The sequence below is a fragment of the Camelus dromedarius genome, chromosome X, assembly GCF_036321535.1.
Source record: "Camelus dromedarius isolate mCamDro1 chromosome X, mCamDro1.pat, whole genome shotgun sequence".
NCBI lineage: Eukaryota > Metazoa > Chordata > Mammalia > Artiodactyla > Camelidae > Camelus > Camelus dromedarius.
In genome coordinates this window covers 22,583,104-22,607,324 of record NC_087472.1, presented here as the reverse complement: position 1 = coordinate 22,607,324, position 24,221 = coordinate 22,583,104, and the positions used below count along the sequence as shown (strand labels likewise).

General features: G+C 37.8%; 1 protein-coding gene across 4 annotated transcripts in view; it reads left to right on the top strand.

Moving 5' to 3' along the window:
- The first annotated feature begins 700 nt into the window (after window positions 1-700).
- STAG2 (STAG2 cohesin complex component) overlaps window positions 701-24,221 on the top strand; it is a 107,521-nt gene continuing 84,000 nt past the window's right edge. Inside the window, exon 1 of one of the 4 annotated variants that reach the window (XM_031445209.2) lies at window positions 701-1,021. The gene's annotated coding sequence lies outside the window, so the exon portion shown is untranslated. Of the gene's footprint in view, window positions 1,022-1,724; window positions 2,004-2,169; window positions 2,254-24,221 lie in introns of those variants that run through there. The other 3 variants (XM_031445211.2, XM_010991639.3, XM_031445210.2) reach the window with 3 other exon arrangements.

The following is a 24,221-nucleotide window of genomic DNA, read 5'->3' as shown; positions in this document are numbered from 1 at the left end:
TTCCCGGTAGAGAATCAGTTCGCTTTTCCTCTACACCCGAAGCAAAAAGGAAGCAAAACAAAACAAAAACTCAAAAAACCACCCCCCTGCATCACTTAGGATCAGGTGCTGGAGTTACGCGAGTTTTCTTTCGGTGGGAAGGAGTAAGGGGCGCGGTGATGCGAGGGTCCGGGATCTAGGGCCGAAGGCCCCCCTCGCTGGGGCGTGTCACAGGAGGGGACACCGAAGGGTGATGCTCGACTGGGCTGCCACCTCGGGCGGTGCGGGGGGCGGAGGGACCCGGGGCACGAGTCCCCAGCTAGCCCAGTTTCCGATTTCCCACGGCGCTAGGCTCCGCCGGACATTCCTATCACCCTCCCCTCGACCCCCCAATAAAAAAAAAGAGGAAACGCTGCCCAACCGGCTGTGCTGCGGAAGCGCTGCTAAACGAATGAGTAAGTCAGGCGCGGGCACGGCACCTTGTTTACCCCACTCGGCGGCGCGCCCCTGCGGGCGCCTAGTTGGGAGGCGGCGTCGGAGACGCTGAACCCGGGAGGCAGTCGGCCCCGATTGGCTGGCGACTGGGAGGAGGACGCTGGGTGGGAGGGCTGGGGGCCAGGCGGGGCAGTGGCAACTCTCTGCCGCTAGATGCCGCTCCCTCCCAACGGGAGCCGGGCGCGGGTTCGCGGCCGACAGATGGCGCCTGCGCGTTCCATTCGCCTCCAAGTCGCCGAAGAGCGAACACCCCAAACAATCCCGAAGCGCCACCAAAAAAAAAAAAAAAAAAGAAAAAAAAAAAAAGAAAAAAAAAAAAAGAAAAAAAAAACCCGCCGGATCCGACCGCCACTTTCAAAACCCCCCACCGCTCTAGAACCGCGGGAGCTTCCGTCCCTGAGTAGAATTCGAGGGTGTAAAGAAGAGGAAGGGAAAAATATCTTGTACCAGCCCAGGGGTGAAGAAGCCCCCGGCCTGAGAAAGAAGGAAGGAGGAGTGGGGGAGGCGAACAGTCTCGTTGCTGCCTCTGTGTACGCTGAGGGGGGAGGTAAGTTATAAAATGGCGGAGGCGAAGCTTCTAGAAGTTTGGAGGGGCACCCGGAGGGCGCGGGGCCCACCGTGAGGCGCGTGTGGTTGAAATAGGGCGAGAGAGAGGACTTGGGAGGGGAAGAGACTGGGCACTCTTGCCGTTTTATTTCCCCTCTTCTTCCTTTGCCCCCAGCGGGGCCGGCTGTGGAGCTGGCGGCCAAGTGAAGGCGGGGAGAAGCTGCCCCGTCCCCGCGTAACCCCCAGCCCTTCTTTCTCGCCTCTTCCCCCAAGTCGCTTTCTCAACACTACCAAGGAACTTCCAGCCCCCCTTCCTCCCTACCTCCTACTCCTAGAGTGGCTTTCTACCGCAGGACTCTTGCTTTCGACTACCCTTGCTGAAGGTTTTCCTTCCCTCGCCCCACTCTCCCTCGGGGCCTCCACGGAGACCCCCCCCATGGGTGGCCCAAAATGGAGAACGCGGAGCAGCGCAAGATGGAGGCTCTGCTTCTCGGTGTAGCGTTAGATTTAGGTGCCTTTTCTCCGGCAGGCTCTTAAGCCTGGGAGAGCCCTAACTGGAGGTGGGGTGGGGTGCGAGCCGTAGTGGGGGAGGAAGGCCGGGCAGCCGTGCTTGGGGTGGGGGGGAGCGCGGTATCGCGGCGAGGGGAAGGAAGAGAGCAAAATGGTGGTGCTGGGAACCTAGGGGGGAGGGGAGGCGAGGAGGCTCGCTTGTGTATATTTGGGCCTCGGACCGAGGGAGGCGAGGGAAAATCTACTCTGATCACACCCCTCCCTCGTGCCCCCTCCCTTCTGCCTTCCCCTCCTTCCTTTCCTCCCTCCCTCCTCTCCCTCCCTCTCTTCCTCCCTTCCTAGAGAGGGAACAACATTCATGTGACGGGCCCCTCTGCTTCTCCCCCGCCCCATCATCTCCAGCGCGTGGTGGGGGAACTGCCGGGGAAAGCGATTGGCATCGATCTCTCCATCCCTTCCGAGGCCCGACTTCGGTCAGTTTTCTTCGGGCAACAATTCTCTAAATAGGCTGGGGTCTGGCGGTGTTGGCCCCCGCGTGCAGACCTTGCCCCGAAGGGGGCCCTGCCTGCCTGGCATGGGAGGAGGGGGGAAGGGCGGGAGTGGAAGGCTGTTTGTTGGGGGGTTTTGGCGCCACTTTTGTTTTAGTTTTAGTGCTGCTTTTCGTTCCCACCCCCACCCGCACTGTCTTTCTCAAGGCACGAACTGAGCCGATCCTTGCCCCAGGTAGGCAGCTTCTGCTTTTTCCCTCCACACTTTTATTCTTGCTTGGGGTTGACTTTCTTTTTTTCTCCTCTCACGTACCCGGTGATCTGCTGACGGCGATTTTAGGACGGAAAGGGTCGGATGGGCCATGGGAGAGAGAAGGTGTGGGAAACAGCATCAAGTAGTTCCGCAAAACTTTGAGCCCCGTTCCCATTTTCTTCTGGCCTACATTCGTAAACGTATTGTTGATTTCTGCTCCCCTTTTTTTCCCCCGTCGCGAGAATGTCTTGTTTTGCCTTTAGTTTTTTATAAACCGCTGTACTTTCGACATTTAGTTTCCGCTCCCCCGTGGTGTATATGTCATTTTATTTTTAATCCTGAACTGTAATGGGTTTTATCGTGTGATTTTTTTCGTGCTGCAGTGTTCAGCTTTAATTTTTCATATTGCATTAGTAGTTTCATCTCGTTTGTGAGACTTTCTCCTCCGTGGCCTAGAAATGTTTTATATGTTGTTGCCTACCGCTCCCTCTTCCCTCTCCCTCCTCCGTTCTCTTGGATGTAGTTTTTCAATTGAGGGTCATGGTATTTGATTAAATGGTTATTTACAGTTTACGTGATATATCTATTGGAAACTTTTGATCTCTAGGATTAGATTTAAGTACACGAAAAGCTTCTGTTGGTTTGAAATGGCTCCTTAAAATGCGCGGGCCGTCCCCCCCGCCCCTCCCGTAAAGCCCCATCTTCCCCTCACACTGGAGTGTAAATTCCATACCCCTTTTCTCCCACGGACCGCCGTATTTCACAGCAGCCACACCCTGTATTTGTCTCTGTGGATTGGACTCATTATCAGCTTAATTTAGTGACTCTTAAACCACCATGATGGGACTTGCTTAAGCACGAAGCTTCTTTTCCTGTTTAGTCCTAGTGGTTAGTGTCGAAAGAGGAATAATCGAGGTTTCTTGATGAAACCTGGTGCGGTCCAACCTCTGCCTTTTTTCTGTTGTCTTTTTTCCTACTCCGGGCTGTTGGCGGTGTCAGCACCGCTGCTGGGGGCGGGGGTGGAGGGGAGAAAGAGTCGGGTTACCGAAGTGCGTCATTCCTGGCTCTAGCATGGCCTGCTCGGGAGCTGCTGGTGTTTGTTACTGTCCTCGCAGCACTTTCCTGCCAACCTTCTCTCTCTGCGTATTGGTTAGGAGCAAAAGCAGGAGGCGGTCTCCTAATTCTATCTGTACCCTAGCTCGTTGCGTTTAAGGGTATATGTGAACTTATTTAAAAAAAAAAAAAGGCCCTTAGAAAGTGGATACATTTCTGTTTAATGACATACAATTCAGGTAGTTTAGACTTGCTTTCATATATTTCCCAATGAACGGTGGGGTTAATTTTGAACATTTTAAACCACTTACGTTAGAATGCCTGGCTTTCTTTCTACATTGATATCAATCTATAATTAGGAATCAGAAGGACCAGTTAAAGCAGAAGGGTTCAGCGGTTTTTCAAGTGGTTGAATTGTAATTTTATGACACATTTTGTTAAATAGTTTTTTTTTTTCGTTTTGAACCTAGGTACTACGTGAATGTAAGCTAATTGCAGATGTTTAAGTTCATTTTTATCACATATTCCTATTTACCCTTTTAGATGTAATTTTAAATATGTCCTTTGAAGCTTATGGACTTCATTAGAATTCTTAAAGATGGCTATTTCCTTTTTAAAAAAACTGAATTCTTTAAAAAAAATTCCTAACAACTTTTATACGGTGGCTGTACAGTTACATTGTTAGCTTCTTGGCTTCTTGCTAGTCTTTGATACTTTTGTTATCTTTGGATTTTTCTCAGTGTACTTACTGAGCACAGTGTCTTCCTCTTAATTCTTTTCTGAAGATAATAATTGGGGGAGGGAGAGGTGGGAGGTAGAGATGAAACAAAAGTGGCCATGAGTTGATGATTGTAGCTGGGTGATGAGTACAGGAGAGCTCATTGTACTACTATTCTCTACTTTTGTGTGTAGTAGAATGTTTCCATAATTAAACAAAAATTTTTGAAGAAAATTTGTAATTGTCTTGCAATTTTGAAGTAATTATTTTAGTTTATATTTACATATTTGCATGGAAGACTTGGCCTTCTGTATAGGTAATTACACAATGATATACAGACTCAAGAAATATTTAAATTGAACAGTATAGAATGAGCAAAATAAATGCTTTTATAAATTGGTTGTACTTTAAATATTTGTAACTTAGTCTCAATGTGCTCTACTTTTAGTTTCTTTTTTAATCCTTTGAAAATAGAAAATTCCATTTGCAAATTTTGTAAATTCTGCTTGGTGTTTATTTCATTAAGTTGGAGTTCCAGTGAGTCAGTATGAAAGGGATTTACTATTAATAGGAGGGGCTTTGGCAGTTGGAATAAGTGACTGTGGAAGGGATTCCGGTGCCCTAGGGAGCATTCCTGGTAAGAAGATCGAGGTAGGAGTTGAATTCAACTTCAGTATTTGGTGTTTAATGAATGGGTAGAGAACAGGATTGGAAAAGAAATGTACTTATTAGCTATTCTTTCTCACTGTGAAATAACTATAGCATTCTAAGCTATCAGAGACTGGCAGTGAGGGTGGGGTAGGTTCTTTTTTTTTTTTTCCAAACTGATATGAAAATGAATGTTTACATATAAAATGAGTTAACTCTCCCCCCACCTTTAACCATCTGGTGCTATAAATAGTTAAAAGTTGATATGTAAAATATTTTAATATTTTATGTTAAGAACTTCTGACCATCGCCCATCAACACTAGAGTAAAAATGCATTGCGGTTAAAACTGTCAGTATCCTTAATAAGTGTATTAGTAAATTGCTCCTACAAAGAATTTGTAAATTATTTGAAGGTAAATGCCTTATTATCTGCCACTTTTTGTTGTTCAGTGTCAGGTTTTTTCACCCTGTGATATGTACTTTTGAATATATGTCAAAGTTCTAAAGGGAACCCAAAATAATGGGTATTTAATTTTTATGTTTGGTGAAGTGTGTTCCCTAAAAGCAAAATTCCACCCTAGGCTGGGAACAGACATTTCATAATTAATATTAGTCTGTTTATGTATTTTATGTTCGACCTTTTAACTTTAAAAGGATGTTAAATAGAAAACATATTTTGAATTTTTATTCAGATGCAAATAATCTTAAATAGTTGATGAGGATTGACTTCAGATTTATTTTATTGTGGTCAGGTAAGAACTAAACTACTAAACCAACAAATTATGAGTGGTAGTTTTGAAGTCTGTTTAGTTAGGATTTTTTTTTTAAGCCCAAGTACTCAAGATTTTAATGAAATTAAACTACATTATTTTTTCATTGTTTTCTTTTTCAACCTTAATGATGTTGGTGGGCGCCTGAGAACCTGCGAATTAAAATGGGTGGGGGACAGCCTCATGCTCAGATTATCCTTTTGGAATACAGGGTTAGATGTGAAAATACGCCTTGGATAGTTTAGTAATGCTTAATATTCTGCATGTTTAGCTGATGCCACCCACAGTCATGTGTGGGAAGGGAGTAAACAGTGAATAGCATATTCTTTTTGCATAATAGGTAGAAGACTAAGTTTTTGATGTTGCAAGTTAACTTTTTGAGCTTAAAATTTACAGATGAACACAATGATCTATTACATTTCAGTGGGAAAAGGTTCATATCTCTTTAATGTGACTTTTTTGTGTCTCACATATTAAAAAAAAGCTTCTTTTAGCACTTTGAAATTGCTATTAGACTATTTGAAGACTTGAAAACAACAGATTACTGTGCAGTGGAGCACCATGGTATACTTATTTTGGGAGTTGGGGAGCATAGCAAAGGCATTGGGATAGTGCCAGTTAGCTTTGGGTGTCAGTCTATATTGAAACATTAACTATTGAAGAGTAAAGAAGAAACTTTAAAGATACAAATCATTTTAAAAGTTCTTAATGTTTTCCTTTTGTAATTTCTACATTTGATACATATTTAGGACTTTTAATTTGTGATTCAGTACTGTCCCTGTGTAATAATTCTGTATATTTCCGGCTATCTCGAGTGCTGGTTATTGCATGTTCTATTTGGCAATGATATGTGAGAAAACGAATTGTCAGCTTGATTTTTTTTTTCAGTCTCCTGAGTCGCCTGCTTTGCATTTAATTTAACCAAATTTTATATTTCTTCAGTGTAAATGGTGTTGCATGGTGTAGTCTTGATTTTTGTGTATGTGCATTTAAAAAAAAACTGTATCTCTTTAGCAGCCGTGGTAATCTTCTACCTGAACTGTATTTTTAATATATGCTTGCTGTACTTCTGTTTTTGGTACTAACTAGAAGAAAACAAGTCTTTACGTATGATTAGTCTAGTCAAGAGATTATCAGAATTGTTTTAAACCCCACCCCTTCCCCAATGTAGGGTGAATAGTATGATGGTCTCTCTTTTTTTAATTATTATTTTAATTGAAAAATACATGACTAGGCTTGATGAGACATACTAGGGAGATTTCTAGAAACTGGATAATCTAATGTACAACTCAAAGGTAAAATTTCTTTATAAAAAATACGTTGTCTAAATGCTGTTGAACCTTGTTAGAGGGGGGAAAAAGTAAGTCCTGTTTACACTTTTGCTTTGCACTGTAATGGGATTTGACCTATAACTTGTTGAATCCTGAGATAGTGTAAGAAACTCTTAATTTAGTTGCCATTTGAATGCGTTTTAAATGCCAATGACTGTACTATATGTTTTAACATGTATTGTTTAATCTTCTCAGCAACATTGCAAGATAGGTGGCTGTCATTTTACAGATGGGAAAACTGAGGCTCTCTAAGAATAAATGATTTGTCATGTGATAATCATTGACAGCCTGAATTCATACCCAAATTAGTTTGACCTCAAAACCTTTGTACTCTTTTGTTAAGCTCAGTAGTTTCTCTTAACTTAGATCTTTGGAATATCTAGCACCAGAAAGCATGTATCGTTTCAGTGTTGGAAAATGAAGATATTTTTCTTGTATAGTGCGGGGTAAATGCGGATTTTTTACACAGGGTTGGATGGGCTGCTGCCTGATGAAAGGTCTAAATTGTGTTTTATACTAATAACTGAAATAGTTGAAATAGATCTGAGCTTTGGTTTTGCTTGAGTATGCTAACTATACAGAAGTTTGTGGGATTATATGTTGAATTGTATTCTTGATTTTTTTTGGGGGGGTTGTACTATGATATATGGTAGATAGAATGGTTTCACTAATTTTTTTTGTCATTTAAGTTCTATATAGAGTGGAGGCTAAATGTGTCTGAGAATAGTTCTCCAGTCATTCAGCATATTTATTGAATGATTTGAAATAAAATTTTAGGTGACTCTTATAGTTCAGTGCTCTGATTGGTTCTGTAGGGGGGATTTTTGTTATTTAATGGTACCTTAAAAATATTTTATTTCCTTCTAAGTGTTAATACTGCCTCTGTTTCTACTTTCTATTCTAGTTCATCTTTTCACTTTATTAAATTTTCTTGTTCTTATTTTTTATCAGATAATAGTTAATATTGCTGCCCTGGATTATTTGGTTCATTAGTGATTAGAATCTTGGTCTTGGTTTTCTTTGCTTTTCCTCTTTCTCCTTCCTGCTCTTCATAAACTGTAACTAGAACTTTTCTTATCCAAAGGAATGCTAGGTATTGTATATCTGGCCTAAGATAAATTAGTGGAGATGAGGTAAAACTGAAAATATTAGTGCTTTTCACAGCCGTGAGTCAAATTTATATGTTTTATGTTAATCATTTCCTTAAACTTCATTCTGTAGGTAATATTTTTCTAGGTGACACATTCTTTTACACAGATTCTTTGTTCAATATTGAATCTTTTCATCCATATTTTTTCCCTTTGTAGTCCAAGAATACCGAGACCCTGGTGTTCTACGACAGAATTATGCCCCAAGGCATCGATTGTATGTAATGAATTAGTTTCTGTCCTGTGCACCTAGAAAGATACCAGTTATGTACTATTCTTGGGAGAATTCAGGAAATTGTCAATCGAATCATTTTCTGAGTTTTATGGTTATTAACATGAGGAACCCTGGTTGAGAAAGGCTGCTAGAATGTTAGGTACTTGGTTTGGCACTAAATAATGTTGTAGTTTTCTGTCAGTAACCCTAATTTAGCCTCTACTAAAAACTTACGTTTGATAAAATGTGAATGCAGTTGATAATATTGCCATCTCTGTGGGATAAATTGGTTAGTGTTGATTTCAAGCAGTTAGTGCTACTTAGTTGTTTTAAAGAATTGAATATTGAATGTGGGAAGTTGAATAATTTTTTTGTAAAAAAGAATATCGTGGGAACTTTGTTCATTCTTATTCAAAACCTTTCATAAGAAGCTTTTGACAGTGACTACCATTAACAATAGCTAACACTAACTGTACTCTTACTATGTGCCAGCCACTGTTATAAATGCTTTATGTGTATTCGCTCACCTGATAACCTTCTAAGGGTGGCCATAAGATTTATTGTTCAAACTAGTATACTCTTGAGAGTGAAAGGAGGCACTAACCAGATGGCATGCTGGGATAATAGTATAAACTAGGACTTTCCCAGAGAAACTAGGATGTATGATGACCCTAATTAATACCACCCCCACCCTTCCAGAAGAGAAAACCAAAACATGGGGAGGCCAAGTAACTTGCCCAATTAATAAGTGGCAGGAAGGGATTTGGAACCTCTGTAGAGATTTCTTTGGGCATGAAAGTGATTTAAATTACTTTAAATTGCTGCATTCTTAGAGTTTATTTTTGCTCTTTTGGAGGAGTTTTTATTGGTATGGGGTTGATAGTGAAAGGCAAGATACAGTATTTTTTTTTTAAAACCCAGTAGAATTTCCAGTTGGCTTTTTTCAAGTGACTTGAGTGATTATATATATGTCTTAATGTTGAAAAGCAACTTCTCTGAGGTTCTCTTAAATGAAAACAGAGAAAACTCCAAGATAACTACTTTTAGTGTTTACATGTGTGTTTGTTTTCCTTACATTATTCAGGCTCCTTTTACGGTTTTTTTTAAGAAGGAAATGTGAATTGTATGATGTTTCATGGGGGCTCTTACATGAAAAATTTCTTCTAAGAAAGCTGAAAGAGAAACAGTTGTGACTAAGGAGAAGTGGTACTAGAAAAAGAAAGAAAAAGATCGAGTTAGAGACTTATTCAAAGTTAAACTGATTCTGTAACAAAATTTGAAAGTTAAGTCTTACAGAGATTGATGTGTCATTTCATAAAATTCATAGTTGTCTTTTATTTTTGGTGAGTTTTGTAGTTTCTTTGTGTTGCTGGTCTATTCATGTTTGTGATACTCCCCCACCCTCCAAAAATGATTGCTCTAGGTGAATTCAAACATTTGGAGAAATGATTTCAGCATAATCGCAGATTTACTGTTTTATAAACTAATATTTTTCCCCCTCTTTTTTTCTTTTAGTGGGAGGTAAGTAGTAGAGAGCTGATCTTAAGCAGACGTTGAGTTTTGCTTTCATACTTGGCTATTTTAATATTTCGTTGAGGAATTTGTGTTTTTCTTCCACCTGGGTTTCACTTGGAAATTTTGTTGGTGTCACTATTTTATGAACAACTGAGAGTTTATTAGGTAGGTCTATTCAAATTTTAAAGGCATTTATTTAGTTCATTAAAACCATCATGAAGTTGGAAGGGGCAGGGAGAGAGGGGAGACACTGCATTTCTGACAAGATGAAGGAATTTGTGGGTCGCATAGTGACTGGTAAACAAAATGTTACCTTGTGGGTTTGATTTATTATATGGAATTAATACAGTTGTTTTTTTTTTTAAAGAAGATATTGCTGAGTTTTAATCTGGGGCCCGTGGATAGGGTGGAGGAGTGAAAACCCTATGAAATTATGTACAAAATGTGTAACTGGATTGTTTTCAAAAGGCTTCATTCATTGTAATATCAGCTGATTCTTAAAGTGCTTTTGGAGAAGGGATATAATAACAGTGGTAAACTACATAGTCGTTACCCCTCAGTTAACACTGTCAGTTGGATTTTATCACCCTAACAGGGCTAAAAATAACACTTTTTGAAAACATGTACTGTGATTACTATATGTTAAAGAATATTAGGCTGAAACCGAGAGCCATCAATGCAGTTTTGATACAGTGTTCTTAATTTAAGATTAGTGACAAGTATTTAAAAGTAAGGACTACTCTGAAAAGTTTGAGGGGAAAATAACAATTGTGGACTGTTGATGTAGCCTTGGAATGCTTCAGTCTTTGTCGGTTGTTAACAAACTAAAGTTAAAAAGCCCGTGATCGTCCTTTATAACCAGTTACTGTCATCTAAAAGTTGAGACCTTCTTAGTGATACTGTGCTTCTGTCTGAAAGAAAAAGGGGCAATCAACAATCACTCTTGTTACATGGGACTGTTGTGTGTTTTTCTTTCTTTCAAATTCTAAATGATTGCTTTTAAATAGGAATTTAAATTTATTCATGCTTGTGTTTTACTTTTTGACTGGATTCTTTGTTGCAGTGTTAGCTTGAAATGTCCTTGTAGCAGTATACGATACTCATTAAATTCATTCTCTACGTATATATGAAGATTCAGGTTTGGTATATTTAAAGTAGTGTTTCCATTTCAGGATTGGAATATATGATACCTTTTTTATTGGATGTCTAGCCTTTTTCTCTTTTCAAAAGCAAGAATTTTTCCGTACTCACCAATGTATCTCCTGTCTTGTACCTAATTTGCAAACTTTATGGTGACTAGAATGTTACTACAAAGAACACATTTAATATCCTGTTACTAAAATAGATCTTTTTTTTAATGGTTTAAGGAAGTAGTATTAAAGATAGTTAGGGACATGAACCTTTGAGAATTTCCCTTCTATGCAAAAGAAGTAGAGAAAATGTAGGAAATATTAGCAAAGCAGTAATACTTTTCCTTTGGGAGATGTCCCTCCCTGTTTCCACCATGCATTCAAGCCAAAAGACATTCCTCAGACTGTTCCTGGCAGGAGAATTGAGGAAGTGGTGGTAGCCATGGCTGGCAGGGAAGCAGAAGCTTGAAGGTATGTTTTTGAAAAGCAAATTTGTCAATGACAAATGGATTTTTTTGAGTTTTGATTACATATCAATGCATAAAATGCTACTATTCATTGAGGAATATTTAGTAGTTGTATTCATATTTGGATATTCTAAGTATACTTGAAAAATTTCAGAGGGATTATTTGGACAATACAGGATTATATAAGAAAAGATCATTTAGTAGGGAATTAGTTCCTAAACCTTTGAAGTTAGACTGAAGCAGTTATCCATGTTGCTGTAGAAAAATAGCAAACCTAACATGTGAGGTAATTATTTGTGTGTATAAATATGTAGTGTTCATATGTACAATATTGGTGAATATCCACATTTTTATCTTTTAACCAGATTAACTTTCTCAGGCAAGGAATTATGTTTTTATCTGATTTTGAATCCTTATTTCATTGTGTTATATGTATTATGCAGATTCTCAAATGGTAATTAAAATCTTAGGTTTTCTAGAAATGTAACCCTGCCTTATAATTACATTATTAATATTCATCTTAAAGAGCTATATGTTGGAAGAGAAATGGTCAGTTAGTTTCCTCTGGTTGGCTTTGCACTAATAATAAAGTGTGTATCAACAGGGTATCATTTACAGGATCTACTACATGGCAAAGCTCCCTAACATTTAATTTTTATTTCTTAAAACAACCATGTGAGGTAGTTGGTATTTTCATTTACTGAGATTGAATATGGTTAAGTGACTTGCCCAAGTTCATTCAGCTAGTAAGTGGCAGAGCCTACTTTTCAATCCAATTTCTGCCTAATTCCAGCACACTTCTTTACACAGTGATATACTGCCTCCCAGTGGGATGATTTATAGATTTGTAGTGATAACTTTTTTGGGAGAATGAGTAAAAAGGGGCAGGAATCCTAAATTGACTGAGGAAGTGAAACTTATCAAAGTAGTCAGAAAACTTTTGGAAATTAAGTAGGAGAAAGGCTTATTTTCTACCAAGAACTGATAGAGAATAAATTATTCTCAACCTGAAGTTACATGTGATATATTTGTATTTTATAATCATCAAATAACACCTAGAAAAGGGTTGGATGGGGGAAGATGATAAAGTTTCTTGTATTGAATTTGTTTTAATCCTCAGTAAAGTGACACCTGAATTTTAAGGAATTAAACTTCTTATAAAATAAACTATGAAACAATACTATACAAAGCATTGCTGGCATATATCTCACTAGCAGTTTTCCTACTAAAGGACAACTGAAAGGAACAGTCTGTTCAGGTAAATTGTTCTCAATCCAGGCAACATTATGATGCCACTTTTGTGTTCTTCTGTTTTTTCATTTTTCTCCAGCATCCCTTTTCTGTTGCTATTCCATCTTCAGTATCTTTGCAATTTCTAAAATTATCCATGGGATGTAGAAACATTTTGATGGTGATTTTCTTTTTGCACTTCTATGCTATTACTAATAACACTGTGTAACTATATGCTAGGCACTGAAATAGAGGTGATTTCAAAAATAAACCCATTTTATCCACCCAATAACCCTGTGAGGTGGATACTGTTATTATTTCCTGTTACCGATGAGGAAACAGAGGTGCAAAGCAAAAAGATTAAATTACTCAAGAATGCATATCTAGGAAAGTGATGGAGACTTGATGTGAATCCAAGCAATCTGATTGTAGAGTCTGTGTTCTTAGCGCCACAGCAACATACTGCTGATTGTTGACATTAATGTGAATGATTTCCTCATCCTGCCAGTGTATTTGTTTTAAGCCTTCTCTTTAATTATGGAGTATGTTTATTCATCTTAATAGGAATTTTAGAAGTCAACAGAGGATTGGGTAAATTTCTGATTCTCAGGTTTCCTAGCTATAAAATGGGTATGATTCCACCTACATTTTGTGTTATTATGGCAATTAGATAACAGTACTTTTTCTGAGTGTTTTTCTGTGTGCCAGACAATATGTTGAGGGTTTTGCTGGCATGATAGGCCCCCAGATAACTTAGTATTCTCATTTATTGAGTACATTCTATGTATCAGATACTTGATGTAATATACTACTTTTACATCTTACATGATAAGGGGGATATTGTATCCATTTTACAGAAAACTGAGGTGTAAAGAAATTTAGTAGTTTGCCCAAATACATTCTCACCTCATGGCCTTTGTATTTGCTGGTCCCCTGTCTGGTTCCTCAGTTCTTCAGGACATTTTGCTCAAGTAATTAGCATTTCAGTGAAATATTCTTTGGCCATGTCATGTAAAATAATATCCTTTGCCCCCAGCACTCCCTTTTCTCCTTACTCTGCTTTATTTCTCTGCATGGCTCTTTTCACCATCAAACATAGTTTTATGTGGGTTGTCTCTTTCCCCACACTAGAATGTAAACTCAATGAGGTAAACTCAGTAAGGGCAAGAACATTTGTCTGTCTTGTTCGTTGTCTTAACCCCAGCACCCAGAACAGTGGTTGGGACATGATAGGTTGTATAATATTTGAGTGGATGCATTATGCGGTATCCTGAGATTCACTAAGCTTACTTGCAAGCTGATCCTGAATTAAACTGATTTAATCTTTTTAGGGGGCAATTAGTTTTATTTATTTTTTAACAGAGGTACAGGGGCTTGAACCCAGGACCTCATGCGTGCTAAGCATGCACTCTCCCACTGAGCTATGCCCTCCCCTCTAAACTGATTTAATCTTAGTGAACCAAGATGGACATTTCCTAGAACAGAGAAGTGCTGAGGATTGTGCTTGGGCTTGTTTTCCGATGGGAGTAGGGAGGCATTTCAGTCTGACGCTGTAGTTTTTAGAAGCCTATTCTCATGAATTGCCTTGAATTCCAGGAGTATTGCCCCTTCAGCTTCTAGGTTCTGTGAAGCCTTTTATCTCTTTGTAGAAGTCTGCTACCCAGCTTCTTCTTACTGTCTTAACTTTGAACCCCTCATTTTGCCTAAAGATCTGTTCATTGACCATTTATAGTGTATTTGTGATGTGCACAGTGTGGAGCTAGATGTGAAGCAGGGAATTGGCTTCATATAGGAGGATTCCTAGCTTTGCCATAATTTAGAAGGTAATACATATACAACCTATGTACATACATACATATGTTAAAAAACTGCTGTGTATTGAAACTGTAAGTAATTATTTTAGTTAATGTTTTGATAGCACATAAAGTCTTTTTCTGATGTCCTGGAATTAATACATTACTTTCTTTCTAATTCTAAAATTTCTTGGAATAATGTCTGTAGTTAGAACACAGTAGTGATAATACTGTACTATGCTCTTGCACTTAAAAGGTAGATGATTTTTGAAAAAAAGAGACAAGTTGTATTTTAGATACATCAGCCTTAAGCTGATGTGTAATTGAAGGTCAGCAGGTCTAAGAATTCAGGAGATAGATCTTAGGGATCCCTATGTACACTATGCAGTGTACATAGGCCTTTAGAGGGAAGAAGTTATATGTAAAGAGGACTAGAGGGACAGGAGTGAAAATCTTATTAATTGGGCAGGAGGAAGTAGGACCATTGATAGAATGGTCAGGGATATAGGAGAAAATCTAGGAAAATATAGCATAAAATCCATAAGCATTTCAAATTTGAAAAGAATCCAGAGGGTCTCCCATTTGGGAGATGCTTTTAAATTGTAACAGTATAAAAACTATTGTTTCAATTATGTCAAATTGAAATTATCTTTAAAGCTGATATAATCAACGATTGTCCTTACTGTAGATTATTTTCTTTGTGGTATCTCTTGGGAGTTGGGTTCTTCTTCCACACTGGGTCCCAGGTTACCAGACTGAGCTGGGAAGTGATCTGGGACAAGAAGGAGGGTATATCTGGTTTATTGCATTCTGAAAAGTCAACTAAAATTTTATTGAAATTATTTAGTATGGAGCATTTATATTAGTGTGGGTAATCAAAGAATTGATTGTACTTAAATATGTGGGTGGTATTAGATGATATACTGCAATTTGATGTCCTCTTCAAAATAGCTATGAAAATTATGATTGGATTAACTGGAGGAAAAGCTTTTTTTACCCCCCCTTTTCCCTCTGTACTTTCATGTGAAATAAGTGTATAGGCAACCACTTCACTTGTTCTTCAAGTTTGTGGAAAACTATCTTGGGTAGAAATAATGCCAGATATGACTGTCTTATAAAATTTTGTCACTTTTCTGCTTCTTGGGATAATGCTTCAAAGAGAAATTACTGTTATCAATCTGAAAAACCACTCATAATTCTACTACTTTCTTCATTCCAAGACTTTAATTTTTTTTATTTTGGTAAAATATACATAGCATTTTACCATTTTCAGTATACAGTTTAATGGCATTAAGTACATTCACATTGTTGTCCAGACATCACCAACATCCATCTCCAGAACTTTTCCATTATTCCATAATGAAACTGTACTCATTAAATAGCTCCCATATCCTCTCCACTCTCAAACCATCCCTGGTAACCAGTGTTCTGCTTTGTGTTTCTACCTTTGTGACTAGGTACCTCATATAGGAGGAAGCATAGATATTTGTCCTTTTGTGACTGGCTTATTTCACCTAGCATAATGTTTTCAAGGTTCATTTGTGTTGTAGCATGTGTTAGAATTTCCTTCCCTTTTAAGGCTGAATAGTATTCCATTTCTGTATATATACCATTTTGTTCGTTCATCCAAGATGGACAGTTGGGTTGCTTTCACCTTTTGGCTGTTGTGAATAATGCTGCCACAGACATGGTGTACAGATATGTATTTGAGTCTCGACTTTAAAGTCTTTTGTGTATGTACCCAGAAGTAGAATTGCTGCACAAATATTTGAGTGTCTAGTATGTGGCAGGCACTGTGCTAAGCACTGGGGATATCAATGAACAAGGCAGACCTGGTCCCTGCCCTCAGAATTTACAGTCTAGTAGGGAAAAAAGATATTAAATAAACAGTTACAGTAACTTTGGCAAGTGTTACAAAAAGGCAAGTACAGAGTGCCCTGTGTATATTTTATATAGTTGTAATAATGTATATATTGTTAAAGTAAAAAGAACACAAAACATCAAATGCTTTTCATATTCTAATATCCCCTGCAGCATTTCCCTCCCCACCTACTACCACAGGGAAATCTGTTTTTTTTCCCACCAACATTTAAAAATTTGATGTGTCTGGAATTTTTTTTTTTTGACAGTGATGTAGTGTAGGGCTATTGTGATACTGTGATTTATAACCAATATATATTTGGTTTTTGTCCCCATTTCTGGCACAGAGCTCCAAAAACTTTTGGAATTTTCTGAATGTTGAGAGGTATCTTTTGTTATGTTAGTAAGGTGACTTTTGGAAAGCCCCTTAGGGTGGGGGCTGCTTGGTTGCCAGTGGCGCCTACTGTGTAATTAGAGGGTTGGAACTTTCATTCCCTCCTAGTTCCCCACCTCTGGGGAGTGGAGGGGGGGCTGGGCCTGGAGTGCAATCACCAGTGGTCAATGATTTAATCACTCACAAAGCCTCCAGAAAACCCCAAAAGGAAAGGGTTCAAATAGATTCTGTTTGGTGAACATGTGGAGATTTGTGGGGAATGGCAACCTCTGAGAGGGCTTGGAAGCTTCCTGCCCTTTCCCTATACCTTGCCCTATATCTCTTTCATCTGGCTGTTCCTGAGTTACATCCTTTTACAATAAACTGGCGATCTAATAAATAAAATGTTTCTCTGGGTTTTGTGAGCTGCTGTGGCAAATTAATTGAACCTAACGAGGGATTCTCGGAAATCTCAGCTTTATAGCCAGTCAGAAGTACAGATAACAACCTGGACTTAAAACTGCCCACTGAACCCTTAACCTGTGGAGACTGATACTGTCTCTGGGTAGATAGTGTCAGAATTAAGTTGAGTTGTAGAACACCCAGCTGGTGTCTGTAGAATTACTTGGTGCTGTATGAGACATGCCCCCCGCCCCTGGGCCGCAACACGACATTGGAGTTGGATCTCAGAACCAATTTAGTTTATACACACTTTTGTCTTGTGTGTGTGTGTGTGCGCGCGCCATACTATGAACTACCTAATTATTTTCCTTGCCATGTATTTGTCTCTTTCCTTCTCTATTTTATGTGGCACAGCTTCTATGAGTAACTTTTCTCCCCATCTACTTATGTCCTGCCGTGGGATCATGCCGTCAATCAATGTGAACTTTTTAAAGCTCCTTGTAACTGAGGGTGTGTTGTTTTCCAATAGGGTTTTACCCACCTTACAGTCCCACCATTGCTGTCATACATGGTAACCACATTATCCCTGTTTTGGAGATGTTATTTTAAGCAGTTTTGCCAGTGGTATCTCAGATTCCTTTAATTTGTGTTTCTTTGATTACTAGCTAGAGTGAACATTTCTAAAAATGTTCTAACAAACATTATTTTTGAGCAAAGTATTTTGAATGTCACAGATGACACTTAAGTTTAACCTGAGGGCCTTTTAATTATGAGTATACAGTAGATTTCTGGTTAATTACTGGTAGTGATGGGTTTTAGTATTAAGTAGATGTATCTAATTATTTTAAATTGAATTTGTGTATTATTTTGTAATGTCTGTTCACCTTATTCGTGGTGTTAGTTCATTTCAATTTGCAAACAGCTGTTGCTTAGGAAACCTGCAATAATCTGTCCATCCACTTGTCTAGCCCAGTAGTGCTAAGTTGCATTCAGCGGACAGTTTGTGGATGAGCTGTGTTCAAGTGTTTTGCAAATAGAGTATGAGAGAACCAATGGGAAAAGCACAGATTTTTTTTTTCTCACTGCAGTGTAATCTTTTTAGAAATGAAGCCTACAGTGAAATTAAATTTTTATTAGCAGTTCAGCTTGTTTCTTGATAATAGTGATTATTTTTAGTCATGAGCAGGGTAGATAGAGTGAAATTGGCTGTTCCACATCATTCTTTCAAAAAAAATAATTGCATGACTGCATTTATTGTTATGCCTTGTAGTAGTCCATGGACTACTTCTAGATGGGAAGCTCATAGACTTCCCCTGTTGAGAATTTGTCAGTGCCAAGGCATTGTGAAACCTATGGAAAAAGATACCCTTCTTTAGATATCTGAGAATGTTCAGGGCTCTCTAACCTTTGAGTGATTAAGTATACACTAGGAGCTTTGTAGTGAAAAATTTCAGGTCTGGGGATAGACGTTCAAGGCAAGTGGGAATATGGAATAGTTAATTTTCAAGCATTCTTTTTGGATTAGGACTTACTTTAGTTGGGAACATAAAATGTATTCCTTATAGCTTTAGTTAAAATGATCATGCATGTTACATTAGGTTTAAATGTAGTGAATGGATCCCTGGTCCCCTCTGAAAACTATCACCTTGTTTTATTTTCTTGGTAGCTTTTGCCGCTGCTTGGTATTTTCTTTGTAGTCTCTTCCTCCTGCTAGAATTTAATTACCATGAGAGCAAGGACTTTACCATTTAATGCTATAACTTTGGTGTCTCTAACAGTGCCTGGTACATAGTAAGTCCTCAAGAAATACTTGAGTGAATGAAATATTCAGTAATTTATCTGGATACTGATTGAAATATTCAGAAATTAATTCAGCCCTACTTGTGAATGTAACTAAACTTCTGAACTTATGAAATGGCTGTTTTTGTCTTTTGTTTTTTAAATCAGTTTGAGAAGTGGAAAAAGATCTGAGGGGCTTGTCAATATTACTATAGAATACAAGACATTATAGGTATTATAAATTATAGGTAAGATACTACAGAATACAAGAAACTACAGGACCCAGTCTCCAAAGTTCATTAAATAAATCTTTTGCTGTGTGTAACTGTGTCTGAGCTCATTATCTGAGCTATGACTATTAGCATATTTTCTTATCAGTTTTATCTTCACAAGTTAAGACAAGCTTTTACTCAAGCATCTGATTTGGTGTATTTCTGAACTTCGACAAGTTTCTTTTACAAGTTGTGAAGTTAAGAAATCTGAAGCAGGTGAGAATAGAGTAGTTAGAAACTGTATTGCTTTTTTGCCATCATCTTCTAGGAGGATTGGTAGAGGAGAGACTTTTTGCTTGTGCTGTGTTCTCCAGTGTTGAACCTATTACCTAATACCAAATTCTGAGTGTCCACTCGTTAATGTGTGTTTGTCAATGTAATGGTAGTGATGATTCCATCATAGTTTCAGTGCATTGTAGAGTTTACATAGCATTTTCACTCTGTCCTCATAATAATCCTTTAGGGAGGGAGGTCTTTTGGTATTCATGCTATTTTACAAATGAGGAATTAGCCTTTCAGATTTGCCAAACAACATGGCCCAAGGTCACACTACTAGAATTAGTAAAATGAACACTAGAACATACATTCTGTGTTTCCTGGTTCTATGTTCTTTAGAAGCATAGAATTTTAGATCAGAAAGAAGCCTTAAAGACTCTGAACTCTACCTACCTATCTATCTATAGATATAGATACAAACATTACAAAGCTGATGTGCCAGGATTCCAAACTAGGTCTCCTCCTCAGATGGATCTGTATTGTTTCTAATATCTTCTATGTCTTTGATATTGGATATGTGTATGCTACTGGATGAATTGGCTGGCTGATAACAAAGGTATTTGGGTTTCTTAATAGTTTTCTGATTCACGTCTCTATTTGTAATGGTGAATAGCTTTTAAAAACAGTTAAATGTATTTTGAGGCAGCTTGTGATAGTGGAAAGAACATAAACCTTAGAGCCGAGCAGATTTAAGTTGGAATCCTATGACTCCGTTCTTCATTAACTGTGTGACCTTGTAGAAATTACCTAACTTCTTTGTATTCTCTGTAAAACGGGCAGGATATCACCTACTTTGAAACAATCAAAGACACTGTAGTATGTCAGGTTTCTGGCATGTGCTATGTGCTCAATAATGCTAACTTTTACAGAATGTCACAGAGACAAAACTTCTTTACAGAATAGAAAGGAACAACTAAGATGAAAACATTTTTGGGAAAGCATATGTAGCAAGTATGACCAAATGTTTTACATTACTTAACATTCATAAAAATTGATATGAACAATTGTTATGATCTTAAATGTTAGTGGATATGAAGTTTTTAATATTATTACTACTACCTATTGAGTCTTATTGAGTGCCTGGCACTAAGCTAAGTGCTTGATAAATCGATCATTTTAAATCATTAGGCAGTAACCATGCAAAGAATAGGTGTAAATGCCCTCACTTTACAAATAGCAAAAAATTGTAGGCATGCACCTTGTCTTTAATCAGGAGCCCTAAAATAAATATTGATCTACTTGGATCTAATAATAATAAAATAGGGAACAATTCAACATAAAATAGACACACAGGAAGCAGTGTTATTGTAATGAAATACTGGGGTCACTCTTAATGTCTAATAATGAGTAAGTAGGTTATAGTACATCACATGTGGTGAAATTTCATGAAACTATAGGTATAGATTATGACTATTGCAGAAATGGTAGAAATTCATATAGAGATGAAAAATTATGTACAATTACATCCATTGTGTGATTATAGTTTTGAAAATTTTACACCTAGTCATTCATGTGTGCACATATGGACAAAGACTGGGAAAAAAATGAAAATAAGTAATTTATCAGGGTAGTGGATGCTATGTGATTGTTTTGAGTGTTTTAAAGTTTAAAATTTCATTTGTAATTTTGTGGGAACCGAGGTGCTTCCTGTATAGTGTGCACTGGAAGACATTGCCCTTAAAACATTTCAGGGGGTTTTACCTAGATGACATGATCCAGTATGTTTCTTATACTTAGGGAGCACTTTAGTAATCTCAGCTATTGGCTTTTTATTCTTGTAGTAAACTCAGTACACATTATCATTCAACCCATTGCATTTTACCATGGAATTTTAGTTTCCTTTTTTTCTTCTTGTTCTTGAACATCATGGCCACAACAAGTAGGCCTGTATCTTATATAACTACTTTTGTACCTTAATGGATTTATTTGGGAATCTTCAAGCTCTTGATGACATGAAAGAAGCATGCTTTAAGCCCCAGATATATGTCCCATTGCAGTATTGTGAGGGAAACCATCCATTGTAATCTTCTATGCCCATTGCTTTTTGTGTAGCTTGTCTTGTCAATCAGTAAAGCAAATACTTTACTGCTCTCTGCCTTCGGAATTACTTCATGTATTTTATGGTTGATGTATTTTATGGTATGTGTGTTCTTTTCTGTTTCATTGCTTCCATAAAAAAAGGCTGGTTTAGGTGTTTGATTCCTTCTCTTTTTCTATTCATCTGTGAGTGCTACAAGAAACAGTGCAGCATTGATTCTTGGATTTCTCATTTATGCTCTGATTTTAAAAGAAGCTTGTTAGAATTTGCCTCGGTAAATGGTGTGATGATCTGGTGGTTTGAAAACTTACCAGAATGCTGCTTTTTCAGTTGTTTCCAGTTGTGTTCCAGTTAAAGGTTTTGTTAAATTGATACTCTGTGTATCTGTCTGTCTGTCTCTCTCATTTATTTTAAAGTAATCTTCAGAAAGTTTGTCTGCAAGTGAAACCATTGAGAGTTCCCTGTACCATAACTCTTTGGAATATTTGCCTTTCTTGGGTTGTGTATTTTCCAGAAGCAGTTATCTGGAAAACTTACGGGCTCTGTAGCATGGTCCTTGTGTTTTCACAGGATTTTTTTAAATGTTTAGAACAAACTACTTCAAAAGAAGGGACTTTATGATCACTTGTATAAAAATGATAATCTCTACCCATCATAAAAATTCAGTATAAAAGGGGTGTAAAGTGAAAAATTCCAGTCCCTTCATTCCCAGTTTTCGGAGATAACCACAGCTGATAGTTTCTTTGTATCCTAAAAATTTTCTAAGCATAGACAAATTGGATCATACTTACATGTATTGGTCTGTAACTTGTACTTTTCACTTGATGATACTATTTTACATTTTATAATACCAGCACATTTCTTAGTAGTATATATTTTATATTTATGAATCTAATCATCCCCGTGCCTTTTAAACATGCAGAAGTTTTCTGGGCATATATGTAATTTAGTGTTTTTTTCTTCCAGAAGTGGTATTGTAATTATTTCTGTGTACTAAGTTAGCCTCGACTTTTTTTTTTTGTTGTGTGAGAAGTTCATCGGGATGTGATTTAGGGCATATTTTATGTCAAAAAAATAAACTTTACTGTACAGTTGTCCCTAGGTATCTGCAGGGAGTTGGTTCCAGGACTCACTGTGGATACTAAAATCGGTGGATGCTCAAATAGCATGGTCAGCCCTTTGTATCTGTGGTTCTGCTTCTGCAGATTCAGCCAACTGTGTATCATATAGTACTGAAGTATTTATTGACAAAAAAAATCTGTGTATAAATGGACCTGTGTAGTTCAAACTTGTGTTGTTCAAGGGTCAACTGTATATATATTATAGTAGTATCTTTTCAGAGTGAATTGTATATAAAATGCAGGTTTTGTCCTCAAAGAGTCAACAGTCTAAAGGAAAAAAAAAGACATGGAAATACAGGATCATTATTGTAATGATAAAGGCTTGTGTATAGGAACAGAAGGAGGTAGTGATTATCTGGGAGACTTCAGGGAGTGTACCTTACAGAGGGGAGATAGTAATTGAGGTTCAGAAGGAGTTGACCAGTGCATTCCAAACCAAACCCCTGCCCCATACATTGCAGTAGTATCCAGCTGCTCTTAGTTCCTTTAACATACCACGATATTTGATTCCTACGTGTTTCTTTGCTTGAGCTGTTTCTAATGCCTAGAATTCTCCTGCATCCACTTGCCAGCGTAACTGTGCCTGTCATTCTAGATTTAGATTGGAGTCACCTGGAAACCATATCTGAACTCCCCTTTCCCAGATGAGAGCCACTTCTCTGTGCCCTGGGGCTTCTTATGCATATTTATGGCAGTGTACTTTCAGTGTACTCCATTGTAATTGCTTGTGTGACACCTTCACTCTATTGTAAGCTCATTGAGGGCGGGCTATGTTTTATTCATTTCCCAACATTTTATTATGAAAAAATTTCCAACATACATAATTTCACAGGGATAACCCATATACCCATCACCTAGATTCTACCTTTAACATTTTGCTGTATTTGCTTTGTTAAATATCCATCTAATGATTGCTCCCTTATATTCATTGATTGTCTTTTTTTTTTTTTTTTTTTTGATGGATTTTAAAGTAAGTTACAGACATTAGTACCTTTCACCCCTACAGACTTCAGCATTAAGGTCATTAAATTGAGTTCATGTTTTATTCATTTTTTATCCTTTTATTTACATTTTGAAAATTGTGCCTGTTATTTTTGTCATTGGGGCTATCACAGTGCTAGTACAGAGGTGCTTAGTATTTGAATTGGAATCCTTAATTTTATGCATTTGACTATAAGTGTATTGCACTTGAAAGGAGCAATTCATTAAGGGCTGGAGTAGAGAGAATTTAATAGAATAAGGATAATTATGGTTATTAGAATAATTTATTATTTAGAGGCTAAAATAAATGCTAGGTAAACAGAAAAGGGCAGTCAGGCAATGGATTTAGGGATAGGGTTGGGAGGGATAGCTAGGTTGGAAGGATACCAGGAGCTGACCTTACAAGCTAGGGTTTTAATTGGGCTTTAAAGAATTATTCTAGGTTGAATAGAAGGGGGCAGTTTATGGTTATAGGTTGGAGAAGCAGAGATGGGAATGAGCACCTTTTATGGAATATTGAGACAAGCATTATAATTGCAGCTGTAGGTTCAATTTCATGGATTAAAAAAGCATTGGTTTGTGGTCTTTTCAGGATCTGATCAGGATTGTGAAGGAGCTTGACAGTGTTAAAATATAACAAGTGTCCAAAAAAGCTATTTTGTTTTTTTCTTAAACTCACAGTTTAAAGAATATACTCTTTTTATCTAATACTTTTTTCCAGTTGAGTAAACTTTTGTCTTGGGTTATTCAGAATTTCTAGAAACTGGCAGATCCTGATGTTTCTGTACAAGATAGAAATTGGGAAGGAGATGATCCCAGTGGCAAGTTGA